We start from the raw sequence: 13,753 nt of genomic DNA on the forward strand, positions 1-13,753 counted from the left end.
AGTAATAAATGTTATTTGCAGTTAACAATTTTCTTTTTTCTTTATTACAATATTTATGGCAAGACTAGGTATATCATGCATATTAAGCATGAATTAATGTTTCTCATGCATGTTTTCTATTACATTATAGATACAAGAACTGTTTTTTATTATTTTGAGCATAAGTTAATTTTTTGTTATTGTTCTTACTTTTGTTTTTACTTTGTACCATTCCTACTAATAGGGATCTATATAAGGGCTAGTGATGACTACGAGGACTGTACTACAGGACTTTTTACAACCTATTTCAGACACTAGTCCTTCAAAACGTTAATACTACTGAGAAGTTTAATTATTTGTGAAGACAAATAAAGATTTTCTTTTATTTCATAATTTATTATTATTTTTATTATTTATAATAATTATATATAAACGAGGCACAGGCGTTAGGCGTTAAAATTCGATTCGAGAAGGAAGTATTTAAAACATTGGCATATTTATACATGGTATTATGGAATTTGAGTTTTGAAATATATACAAATAAATACAAACCTAACAGCAATTAATCTCTACTGAAAAGGGTTTAACTGACAGCTTCCTATCCAAGCGAAAAATAGCATAAAATTACGCCAAGGTATCAAAATCTAAAACAAATAATGAATATAAGATATTTCTCTAGAGACAAATAAAAGAGGCGAAATTGAAATGAAAATTTGTGAATGACGTCACAAACAACTAAGTATTTCGTGGAACGATTATCAAGTTCGTCTAGATATTCTCTCAACCTAATTAATATTATAATATTATATTAACAAAACAGAATTATAATAGAAACGTACATTAATAACGTACATACAAATTATATATTAGTCTAAACAAATACTTTTTAAGTGTGCTTATAGAGTGTATTTTATAAAATGTAATAAATTCTTTAACCAGTGTAGATTACTTGTTAAATTTTCGTTTTCTTTATAAAAATCAATCAAGGTAATAATTAACATTAACGGTATATTATACGGTAGAGAATATTTTTATTGGCATTTTTTTAACTCTCACAACTGAATTGCAACCTGAAAAGTTACGAAGTCTTTGAAGAGTATCCTAGACCCTTTAGTTCAAGTATTTCTCTATTCGCTTCAGTTCAGTTCAATTAAAATGGCGGACAACACATATTTTTCATTTAAGGTTCGAACGACAATAAGGAAGTATAATGGCAGTATAATCGACATAAAAATGTTCTGAACAACATGCCTGGAGCAGGTAAGTATCCGTAAACCAAACTTTATCATCCACTTTTTCTCAAATCATACATTTTATCAGGAAAAAGGAAAAAACACCTTAATTGCGCGCTTTACGCTATGAGAACTTTAGACCCCCAAATATTTCCCAACAGATCGGCAAAGTTGCTTTTCCGTCAGTAATATGTTCTATTGACGATAAATTCGCGTTCCGATTTAATTGATGGTCCTTCACAAAATCTGACATAGTCGAAGTTAGTCATAATTGGGCTGCCATAAGTGGTTTGCTAACGAGGTCCGCATATGCCAAAACACGGAAAATTTTGCAAACTTGCCAGAAGTGCAAACATGCATCCCGATTTTTAAGTATCCTTAGATCCTTCTCGCTATTCAACAGACTCCACTATTTTGAATTTGCTCGCTCGTTTCGTTTGAAAAACAGGAAATGGATCCGACTGCCTTCGTATCTTTCTTGCCTAACAATTATAATGACAGACAAGCAAGATAATTGCTAAGAGAACATTTTTATTGAAAAATTATTTCATAACAACAATCAGTTATTAAAAAAATCATGATTTCAATATATTTTTGATTACATAAGTAAATTATATCAGTAATTTAATATTATATGAATAGAACAAAACTTCCACAACAAAGTGTCCTTAACACTCTCAAATCTTACATTTCTTTTTCTCTATAATATTTAATAGGCTTAGTCTAGATCGTAGAAATGGTAAAAATGGCTCCATTTATGCACAGCGAGCTTAGCCTAGTTAACTCTGAGTGGCTTAACTTTAATCTGGTTAAAGTCGAGATCAACCTGAAACACTTTTTATTTTTATTTCAATTTTCTTCCAACGGGCGGAGATTACAAACTTCCTCTCTAACCGTCTATGAGAATTAAGGGTAGATAGACCATTTAAGGCGCGTTCCCGTGCAAAACGCATCGTTTACCGTTGTTTGTGCAGTTTATAGGAGCTATCTAGAACCGCAGGACAGTTCTCTGGCATTATAATTTAAAATGTAAAATTGTGTAACATTGATATGATTTTTAAAAAGCAACTATAGTTTCTTCGGCTCTTCTGTAGAAACTACTTACCGAATCGTTGGTTAGTTATTATTTTTCTGTATTATGAAGATTCAAAAGCGCTTCTATATGAAATCTAGTAGAATAAATATACTTATAAATATTCTTATAGCTATATTTAATAAGTTAGTCCTTTAACCAGAAGAATAGTGGGGTAGATAGCTTCAAAAAACTGTAATATACTATCAATGATAAAAAATGCGTCAATCGTCTACATAGATACAGCTCAAAAATGGTAGATTTTATTCTATTCAGTTTAGTCTTATTATTATACTTAAAAATTACTTATGATAATGTAATAACGTCCGCACTTTGAAACTACTGAACAGATAAATTATGTTTTATAATACGAATCTCGAAAACTGTGTATTATTTTGATTTGGTAGTTACGATAATGGACTGGTAATTTCATTGTGAACATTATAGTAGTAATATAGAAGTATTTGTTTAATTAGCAGTATATTATTTCAATTACGTTTTATTCAAAATTCTAAGCATTTTTGGAACTGTATTTCGAAGAGCGAATAGGGAATTAATACTGAAGGACAATTGATTAAAGGTAAGAGTTAAAGAAAGAAAGAACCTTAAAGAACCTCTGTGCTGTTTTTGCACTAATATAGTTCTATAAATAGATAACTAACAAGACGATCTTCCCATCATATATATAATAACGATTTCGACAGCCTAATGTTTACGATATGACGATAAATTGATACATTTCTCTACAATCTCCATGTACATTACCTATGTCATGTTATTCACGGCATAAAAACTTAAGGTATTCTTACTACATTTTCAATATTACCAGACCAAATCGTACACACGTACGCTATAACGTCCACGATATTCTCGAAGATTGATACAGCAGCTAAAAAGCCCCTTGAATTTGCATAAATATTTCAAATGTTTGCCAGTAAAGATAAGAAAATTGGAGTACTTCAGAAGCCTACGATATATCGTGATAACAACATGAACACAATGGTAATAAACGTAAAATTAATTACAATATTCCCATAACAACATAAATAAGGGGAGAGATAGAGGCGTTGAACGAAATTTCAATTATTATCTGTGGAGGGAAAATTGGCGCTTGCTCGACGCCTTGCTACGAGTTCTGTTTACATTTTGTTAAAGGAATGAGAGTTAAACGAAATTTCTTAGTTCGAATATTCTGGAGAAGCTTAAACTGAGTCCCCATTCGCAATATCGTTAGGCTTCGTGTTTGTCGTGACGTATAGTTTAAAACTGAACTATCAAAGGTTATTATGACGTGTTTCTTTCTAAGAAATAATCGCACGGCCTCTTTTCGCGGAGAGTTTGTTCGAACACAAGCCACTCATCATGCCATCAATTTGTTAAATAAATTCATATATTTTAAATCTGAAGACCTTTTCTAATATTAGTATTGTATTATTTGTTGCTTATTGTACGGTAATTTTAAAACGAATTTTATAATAATTTAAAACAACTAGGTACTTTAATCGACCCATAAAATATTTGATTATTATATAATTTTATTAAATCTTTAAAGCTGCGTAACGGATTTTGATGGGTTTTTTTAATATATAGAGTTCAAGAGGAAGGTTTACATATAAACCTTCCCTATTTTCCATAGAAATAACAGTGATCAAACTACACCGAATTAACGTGTACGAAGCCGGGGCAAAAGCATTAATATGTATATAAATAATGCACACCAGATATCACATGACAACAATTGTCAATTACGGCGAACAGAAATGATGACTAGTCAAAAATAATCCACAGTCAAAGAAAGGATCGTTAAAACTTTTTCGGATACAACTTGTATTTTCTACGAGCAACATTTTATTTTCCAAAGTTCTTACTTCGTTTAAAAAGCTTATAAGTATTTACTTATTGCTGATGTGTAGAATTTATATTTTTTATTTCATACACGATGTTTTATTGTTATTTAAAATTGAAATAAGATATACGCATGTACTGTGACATATACGTAATCTATTATACTATCTAGGAAAATTGTTTATGTTTGATCAAAATTGTTTTTAATTGTTCTATTGTTTTGAAATTGAAATCACATCATAAGTAATCTAATATGAAAATTTTTCTGAAATCATTTATTACCCTTTCAATATCAATAAAATTATACTTTCTTATAGGCATTTGACTTGTATGTTCATTTGAAAAACAAATGAAAAATGGGTATTTTTAAGCTGCATTCTATCGAAATTCGTCACCATAGCACTTGTTATGAGTTCAGTAGAATTGGGTGTGTTTTTTTGCATAGATTAATTTAATTTTAAATAAAGCAACAGTCAAAAAACAGTACTCTCAAACCATAAACAAAGGCGAAAACAGAGAAGATTCAATCAGGAGAACAATTTCATAACGCAGGCAACAAATTTACAGTAGGTAATAAAAATTTGACGTCACTGGAACGTTAAAATAACTGTAGCGCCCAAGGACAGGCCCAGTAATTAACAAAGCGATACCGCTCTTATTTCGACGGGCGCATTTAACGGTTGATGACAGCCACGGGCAATGCGTCCAAACAATGGACCACTGTAGCTGGACCGCAAGGGAGCGGGCCAAGTCATGACTGGCAGGACGACCGGGGATCAGACAGAATCCGCGTCAGTATGTATGCATGCTTTGATATTTAACTGTACGACGGATATTAAAGGAGATTTTATTAATTGGTAGATTGAATTAAGAAGATTGTTTATATGTATTTACATCTATTAAACTACTTGGAATTTAAAGCGTATGCAAAGCCGCGTGCAATGCCGCGGGCAAAAGCTAGTTTGGTATAAGCGCGTATGCATTATGTTTATGTTCAAAATAATATTCCGCGCATGGAAGAGCATAAAGAATTTATTGTAGGATGTAATCAAAATATTATGAACAAATACAAATTTAATGTCTCTTATGTTTACGGTTTAAAATTTTACACCAGAGAAACCCTCATTCGTATGCTAAAGACCTTGAAACAATCAATTCTTGGTACAAAGCTTTGCTCATCCTATAGATAAATCATGTTTTAAATTAATTGGCCACACAAAACTCAATCTTAAAATATATATAATAGATCAAAACATAACGTACAAAACAGATATTGATTATGTATTACGATATATTTATTTATTTAATACTTTTATACACTAACTAGCTGCGCCCCGCGGTTTCACCCGCGTAAGTCCGTATCCCGTAGGAATACCGGGATAAAAAATAGATGTTGGCCGATTCTCAGACCTACCCAATATGCTTACCAAATTTCAGAGGAATCGGTCAAGCCGTTTCGGAGGAGTATGGCAACGAAAACTGTGACACGAGAATTTTATATATATAGATTAGAAATGTGATGACTAATACACAAAAGAGGGAATAATTAATATTGCAGTACAAAATGCGACCTTATCACCTATACATAAAGATAAATAGAAAACATACAAAATATTCAAATGATAATTGAAAAAAACGCCTTTCCCCCATACCTTAGACGGTTTAAACACCACAATGATGTAGCGACCACACCTGGTGGAATTTCGCAGCGGTCATGAGAAAGTTTTGGGTAAAAGCTGTATTTGTTCGGAAAATTATGCCTTTGTTTGATCATAAAAATACTTGTTGTTTGAATTGCCTCGTACCTTATACTGAAGTTGGATATTATTCAATTTTAATCATTAAAAAAATATTTATATAATAGATTTCAATATTACATTTCAGCTGTTATATATTGTTATTAATTTTCAACAGCTATTTAATTACTAAGAAAACTTTTTATATTATTTTTATAAAAACGCAATCTGCAAGCATATAAGTTAATATATATCACATTAACTGATTTGATTGTACTTCGTAAAGACCATGAATACAATAATAAAGGACCCTTATTATATTGATTTAAATTTATTTCTTGTGTAATGATCACAATCTTAAATGGCAGGTGAAATTTAAAATTACCCTAATGGCAGCATAATCAACAGATAATGTATTCTTATCATATTGTTATAATCATAAAACTGACAGTTTGTCTATTCGATATCACTCTTTTTAAATAAAATATCTTATAGGTGTAAATACGTAGTTTCGTAAATCAATCATTACAAATAAGACTTATATCATTTAATTTGTATACAATGGAATAGTTTTATATTATGCAAGATAACGCAACGACAGTTGAATAATCGGGAGAAGCGTTTATGTCTCAACTGCTATACAGCTTCCTGCACAAATAGATACCTTTCCACAATCCGGTTGTTAATGTCCCGACAACGCCCCACCTATCAAGAATCGCCATCGAAACATAGCCAAGCAATTCTGAAACATCCGCCCAGTACATATCAACGCATTTCGCTTGAACCAATTTTCACCCAGCGATAAAATTTTCATCGATAGTGATGTTTAAGATATTAAAACATGATATAAACACAACACCCTGAATACCATGTTTATATACGAAAAAGTAGTTTCCATAAAGTTTTTATGATAAATCGATAAAGTTAATGCGTGTTCCATATAAACATGAAAGCTTTTTGTAGCCCTTCAGGTAGTCATAATTTTTAACGCTTGCTCAAAAATAACAGTTATGTATTGACTTCTTGATATAAGTCAAAAGCTTTTCTCATACGATTCCTCAACATTCAATATATATTCATTATGCACCTTGTTCATACAAAATTGAAAAAATAAAATAAAAAAGTATTATTAAAAACAAGCTTACAAACTTTTTACTGAAATGCTATCTAACTTGGTGGTACACTTTAATTGTAAACAATAATGTCTATAGATGTTATTGTACGTCTTTATGAGAATCGATATAAATCCACATCACCAAGCAACGAGGAAACCTCACAATTTGTCCCATACTCGTTTTGGTAGTAATGACAAAGTTCGCGTAATTTACGTAGCGTCGTCAGTTATGCTGAATATTATAACATTAACATTAAATTACGTTCAATGTAGGTCAACTGGAATACTCATTAATTACGGTGTCATAATGGCGATTAAATTACACGGGTGGTTGTCGAGCGTCGTCGTAAATACATCAGCTGTACCACAAACGCTGATGTTTGACAATCTTAAAATGCTTCATTGTTATTCATTTGAGGCAAATTGGATTTCTCAACGCTATGTACTGTAGAAATATTTCTGCGTTCTGAATATCAATAGATCTTATACTTTATAAATTTGTAAGTAATTTTATGAAAAAATTTTGTTAAATTAAAAAAAACTAGTTCACAATATCTCTATATCATATTTTTATTCGTATATATAAATTTTAACCACGGTTTATTCACAATGGTATTATTTAAGTTATTTCTCAACTCAATGGTTATAAATGTACATATTCTACTGAAAAAAGGATGTACTGTGTAAGATCAGTACAAATATTAAATTGCACATTCATATAGGTATACACATGCTTCATTCCCCTTTATGTTAAGAAAGTAAATAGCACAAGGGTTGTAATCATCATACACGTATCATGAGGATATTTAAACACCCAATTATTCATATCGTAATTGCTTAATAGACTATTTAACTACAGACATGTATAATTTTCTTTATTGTTAATAATAAAACAACCCAATTATGGCAAAAATGCTTAAAAATTAATAAAAAATATGATGTTTAATGCTGTTATTCTAAAATAAGTTGACTGTTTATACTATGGGGCTTAAATTAATATTTATAGTTTATTTATATCATGACGATGTTAAAATGGCGTTAATTATATATTTATTTACAACATTTGAAATAAATGCAACACGTGCAATGTACATGCATTATATTTAATGTATCTCGTTTACCAATAATGGTACAATGGACCCATATTGAAAGCAGATATACGTCGGCACCTGCCTTATAAATAACCACATCTGTTTGTATAATAGAGGTGATAATAAAATATACAAACTGAAATAAATAAGTATTGTATAAAACTTTACTCTTAAATTTAAAATTTCATTTTTTAACATTTAAATTTGTCATATGAAAATCAGCTTTAAAATTAAGAATCCCAAACTATTTTGACTATTTTATCATGCATAATGCACTTTCTCGTTTCTTTATCGTAGATTGTTACAAGTCAAATTAGGTTTCCACGATCCTAGACGCTGTCCCAAGTCCTTAATATACGCAAATCATTCAACCCTATGTACTAAGAAGACTTAAAAATAGAATAACGAGAATGTTCGAAAAAGATGACGTTAAAATAATTTAGCAATTACAAAGAATATACAGGATGTGGGCATGCTAATTACTGTTGCTTAGCAAGCGAGTAATTGCACTGTAGTTCTGTGGCCCTAACAATGGACGCAGATACCTAAGACGTTCAATAGATATTACACTTATTAGCATAATTATACCACATTAACTTGAGTATCATGATACCTCTGTACTGTGTACTGTGCTAAGGGCTGGCTGTACTTTTACAAAACATTTTTCACACATTTTTAATTGTTAATAAACATTCATGAAGAAAATATTAAAAACAATAAAAATTGCGTAATATTAATGAGTGGATCGTGCAGAAAATAAATTATTTTTTAATTTATCTGCGCATGTAGACAATATCACCATTGCTCAAAAACAATGAAAAAAACATAGTGAGGAAACCGGCATGTCCGAGAATTAAAAGTTCGACGACATGTGACATCTACCAACACGCCCTTGGCTAGCGTGGTGGGTTATGGCCTGAACCCGCATAGGAGGCCTGTGTCCCAACAGTGGGAATATATATGGGCTGATGATGATGAATATAAATGAATTTTAAGACTCTAACCTATGTACCTTTGCCTTAAATTGAAAAATAGGTACAGGTGGATAGAATATAATTATGTATTATAATTAAGGTTTTCGAATTAACATACCAAATGAAAATTGCGCATAATATGACCCAGTGCTGGAAGCAAATTGGGTTAATTCGTAACAACACTTCGGGCACCACTTATTTAAATAAGTGACTCAAGCGCTTGGCCATTACATAAAATGAGCCATTTCGTTTAACGATCTCTAATTAGTAAATAAGCAAATTTATTCCGATTGACATTTCTATTTTAAATGTAACTTGCTTCATTTAAATATTGTAATTGATCAAGCTTCAGAGTCTAACTAAGTCAATATTTGTCGTAGGAATATGGTTTTGTGCCAATATAGTATTATCGATAATGAGACTCAACGTACACATCTGTCTAATAAAAACATAGCTATCGTTAACTCTAATTAACGGTCTCATTAGTATAAATTTAATTAGAGGGATATCGAGCGTGAAAATGCTATCCCTCTTGTACAACATAATTATTTTATAACGAATGTCCATAAGCTTTCTTACAAACAGAAAAATGATACAAAAATATATGTACAAAGATCCAGACCGTTATTTATTAAATACGTAAAAACATTTTTATTATTAAATAATATCCATTGTTTCTTAGAAAAAACAATTACAATTAATAGCTATATAGCTTTGCTATTACGGCTTGCTCCATTATTATTGACTCGATTTTCCGTCTCATATAAAACAAATATTATTCTACGTGACAAAGACACGTTTCTGGTCCCTTTCTAACTCTGAAGGACGATGTCCACTATTGGTCAATTAACATTTTTATTATGAACATGTCATTCCTAAAAACAACACATAACTTAATCAAATCTCATATAATTATTTTGTGTTCTTTAAAATACTTTACTAATGCTGTTTCTAGTAAAAAATACTCGTATTTAAGGCTATATAGTAAAATGACACCGTAAAGAACAATGACCTCTAACGTAACTATTCGGGAAGCAAGAAAGTATGAACTCCAGAGTTCAACTGTGAAACAGGACAAAAATAAAATGCGAACCACAAAGCGTTCTTGCGGCCGCTTTGCATCGTTTTCAATCTACGTTATGAAAGCATGTTGTAACCAGCGGCCTTCCACAAAGCAATATCCCTGAAAGCTTAATAAGTATTAAGTATGAAATGAATGCGGTTTTACCAATAATGTATTGTATGTGGAATGTCTTTGTGGTTGTTTTATTCAGCAATATTTAATGTGGTTATTTTGATATGTATGACGAATGACTTGATGTATTATCTATGGTGAATGTCTGCAACAATTATAAACAGATATTTAATAGATGTATAGAACATGAAATGCATTCTTAAATAACATCGTTACCATTGTTATACAAATAACATAGGTACTCAATCTTGTTTTAAAATAACTCCAAATCTGCAGCAAGAATTTTCAATCGCAAAAGTTTAAATTGTATTGCTCTGTTGTTATAAATTTAGGTCAACACAAAAGTTTGGTCACAGTTGACTTTACTTATTATACCGAGTTTTCTTAATTTTATTACTATTACATTAAGTATATTACGATAGCTTTGTCGAAATTACAAATCATTCATTCAAAATTATTATTTTATGGATTAAAAATATGTAACGATTGTCTAAAATTAACTATTATATCCCCTTATACATTTTTAAAATAATAAAAAATGGAACATTAATGAGAACTATAATATTATATTATCTGTGCATTAAATATATGAAACATTTGTTTCGTTAGCTAGGAGGTTTTTGGTAGACTCTTGTTTACCAAAATCTCCAGGAAATATGCCATTCCAAGAAAGTATGTTTAATTTTCTGTCACGAAAATCTGGAAACCATCTTTAAAACAATACAAGAATATTTGTAGGGCGTTTAATAATATTTTAGCCGTTTAAACTTTGTACGCGTTTTCTCGTTTCGCTAAGGGGTGACTGGGGTGAGGGGACATCAAAGTGAATTAGCAAATGTTGTCTAGGGGCGTCCGTTTGTAAGCCTCTTTGAAGTTGGACTACCTGCGGAGAACTTGTGAATTGTGCTAAGCGTTAAGCATTTAACATACTAGACAGCTAACTAAGCTACGTGATAAACATTTTTTTAGAAATTAAAAACTTTTTAACGGATTTTAAACGCGATTTATTCATTATATTATTAACCCGACGTTTCGAACACTACAGCGAGTCACGGGGAGACACTCTCCCCGTGACCACGCTCGCTTTAAATCGCGTTTAAAATCCGTTAAAAAGTTTTTAATTTCTAAATATATAATACTCGCGTAAAATCAAACACAAGAAAACATTTATTTTTACTGAAACTTATGAACATTTGATGGCAGATAATGTACATTGATCGTTTTGTTACTGGGTGCCCGCTTAACTCGAATTTTACGTTATAGAATTGAAAGGGAGTGGTCCACAACGACCCACAATATGATATGAATTTTAGGTGTAATTTATAAAAGATGAAATGTATGTAAAATCGTCTTGGTAAATAAGAGCTCACTTAAGTGAGCTCTTATTTTATAAAATTCGCTTAAAGCAAACACAAGATAAAATTCGTGATTCGTGATTTTATTAACAGAGTTAGATTGATTTTAAACCTGTATTAAAACATTTCTTTCTTAACTTCGACAGTGTACAGCTTACCGTAAAATAAAGCGTTAAATAGTGAGCAGAATTATGAATCGTTACCCGCCTAAATAATAAGAACCTATATCTTTCAAGAAGAAAGCGGAATTTCTTTCTGGAAAATACCTTTAATGTAAATAATATACTTTCCTTTAAAAAAACTCATTATGTTGCAGTTTTATTTTTGCACTTTTTAATCAAAATGTTCTATCGCAAAATATATTACCAGCACGGCAGTCTGCATAAACGCGACTAACTTTTTAAAGACGTAATCTACTTCGCTCCTTTACATAGAAAATTGAAAAGAAGTGCAACAGACAAAGGCTTGAATAGGGTATTATACTTTAAAGAGCTTCATGGCGAAGTGTCTTGGAAATATTTTGGTCGTTCGGATCCGTGTCGGAGCTGTGGCCCAACGGATCCGGCGCGATAACGACTTGATACGAGTCGCCCGTTCTAAATGGAAATCTTATTGCCACTGTATCCGGAGTATTTTTATATAATGGCTTTTCGTTCGTGATATATTTAAGTTAATAGCTAAACAAACGTTATTGCTTTTAGTGTATTGAACATAAAACAAAATCTGCAGATAATTAAATTTGTAATGATTTATCTTTTGTCTTACGAGATTGAAACTAAACGTATGTTGAGTTATTTCTATAGATGTTATATTTCGAATCACAAAATAAATAAATATATAACAAATAAGTGTTTAAATTTCAAGTCATGTTACTCCAAAAAATTTTACTAATAATACGAAATAAGCGAACGCATGTCTGTATGTTTGATTTTGATTCCACATTGTAACGGAGCGATTTTATCAACGACACTAAAAGCAGAAAAGATTAGTAATGATATGATTTTCGTGTCAGGTGACAGTTAGAAGGCTAGAAAGTGACATAAGCTACTTTTAACCGCGATGAAACAGATCTCATTCCCATGGGCAATTTGCTTTGACTAACCGTACAAACCCGCGGGCGGAAATCTAATAATTAATAAGCCACGCTATGCTTCTATAGATAAAGTTCATCTTTTATGAGCAATAGGGCCTTTAAAATACTTTTGGATTGATTAACACAAAGACTTATAACATTACAAAAGAGATAATACTTAAAATACGCATACTTGAAGGATCCTGTGGGAGTCTCACTATTTATTTAAGTTTGTCGGTATTATTTGATTAAAAATTTATTAATTAAAAAATATAAACAATATTAATTACACATTTGTTCAAATTTAAATTTTAAAAATAGCAACACTGCATTCGTATTTAATTATAATTCCCTGCAATAGCATACCTTCTACACGTGTAACTGTAACACAAACTAAATATACAATTACGCTACGTACGTGTAAATTTATAAGCGCACATTTTCAAACAATGTTAGAACTGGTATAGCAGCTAAGCCGTGGTGCCATATAACGTTGTATGCAAAGATTTTCTGCCACGGCTGGAAACCCGCGGTCTTGATTGCATTTTCCCAACTGCAATAGAATAATATTATGTTAGCAAATACAGTTTGAAAGCTTATACGTTTTAGTTTTAGATAAATTGTCATAAAATTGCGAAAGTGCATAGTACGTTTAATTTTATATTCTTATCTAATGCAGCATTATAAACCATATCATTTCCGCCCGTGGCTTCGCCTGCATACGGTCCAGGGGTTTTCCCCGCATAGTTCCATTTCCCGTGGGCTTTCCGGCATAAACATAAAATTTTCCTATGTCCATTCTCGGGTCACAAACTGTTTTCTATTCTTGATGCCAAATTTCATCCAAATTGATTCAGTGGTTTAGACGTGAAGAAAAGGTAAACAGAAAGACAGAATGACGTATTATTCGTGAGTAAATTTGTGTTATGTATAATAAAAAAATTCATTTTATCAATACCAAATAAAACTGGTATGGTGCTTGAGCCCATTTTAGAAAATTCACAGCATTGATGATATAGCTATCTCAATAACGATAGTGGCGCAAATGAGGCGAAAAAGGTAAATTTTATTCTCAGCTTTCCATTTAC

Source organism: Zerene cesonia, chromosome 16 (assembly GCF_012273895.1).
Source record: "Zerene cesonia ecotype Mississippi chromosome 16, Zerene_cesonia_1.1, whole genome shotgun sequence".
Lineage (NCBI taxonomy): Eukaryota > Metazoa > Arthropoda > Insecta > Lepidoptera > Pieridae > Zerene > Zerene cesonia.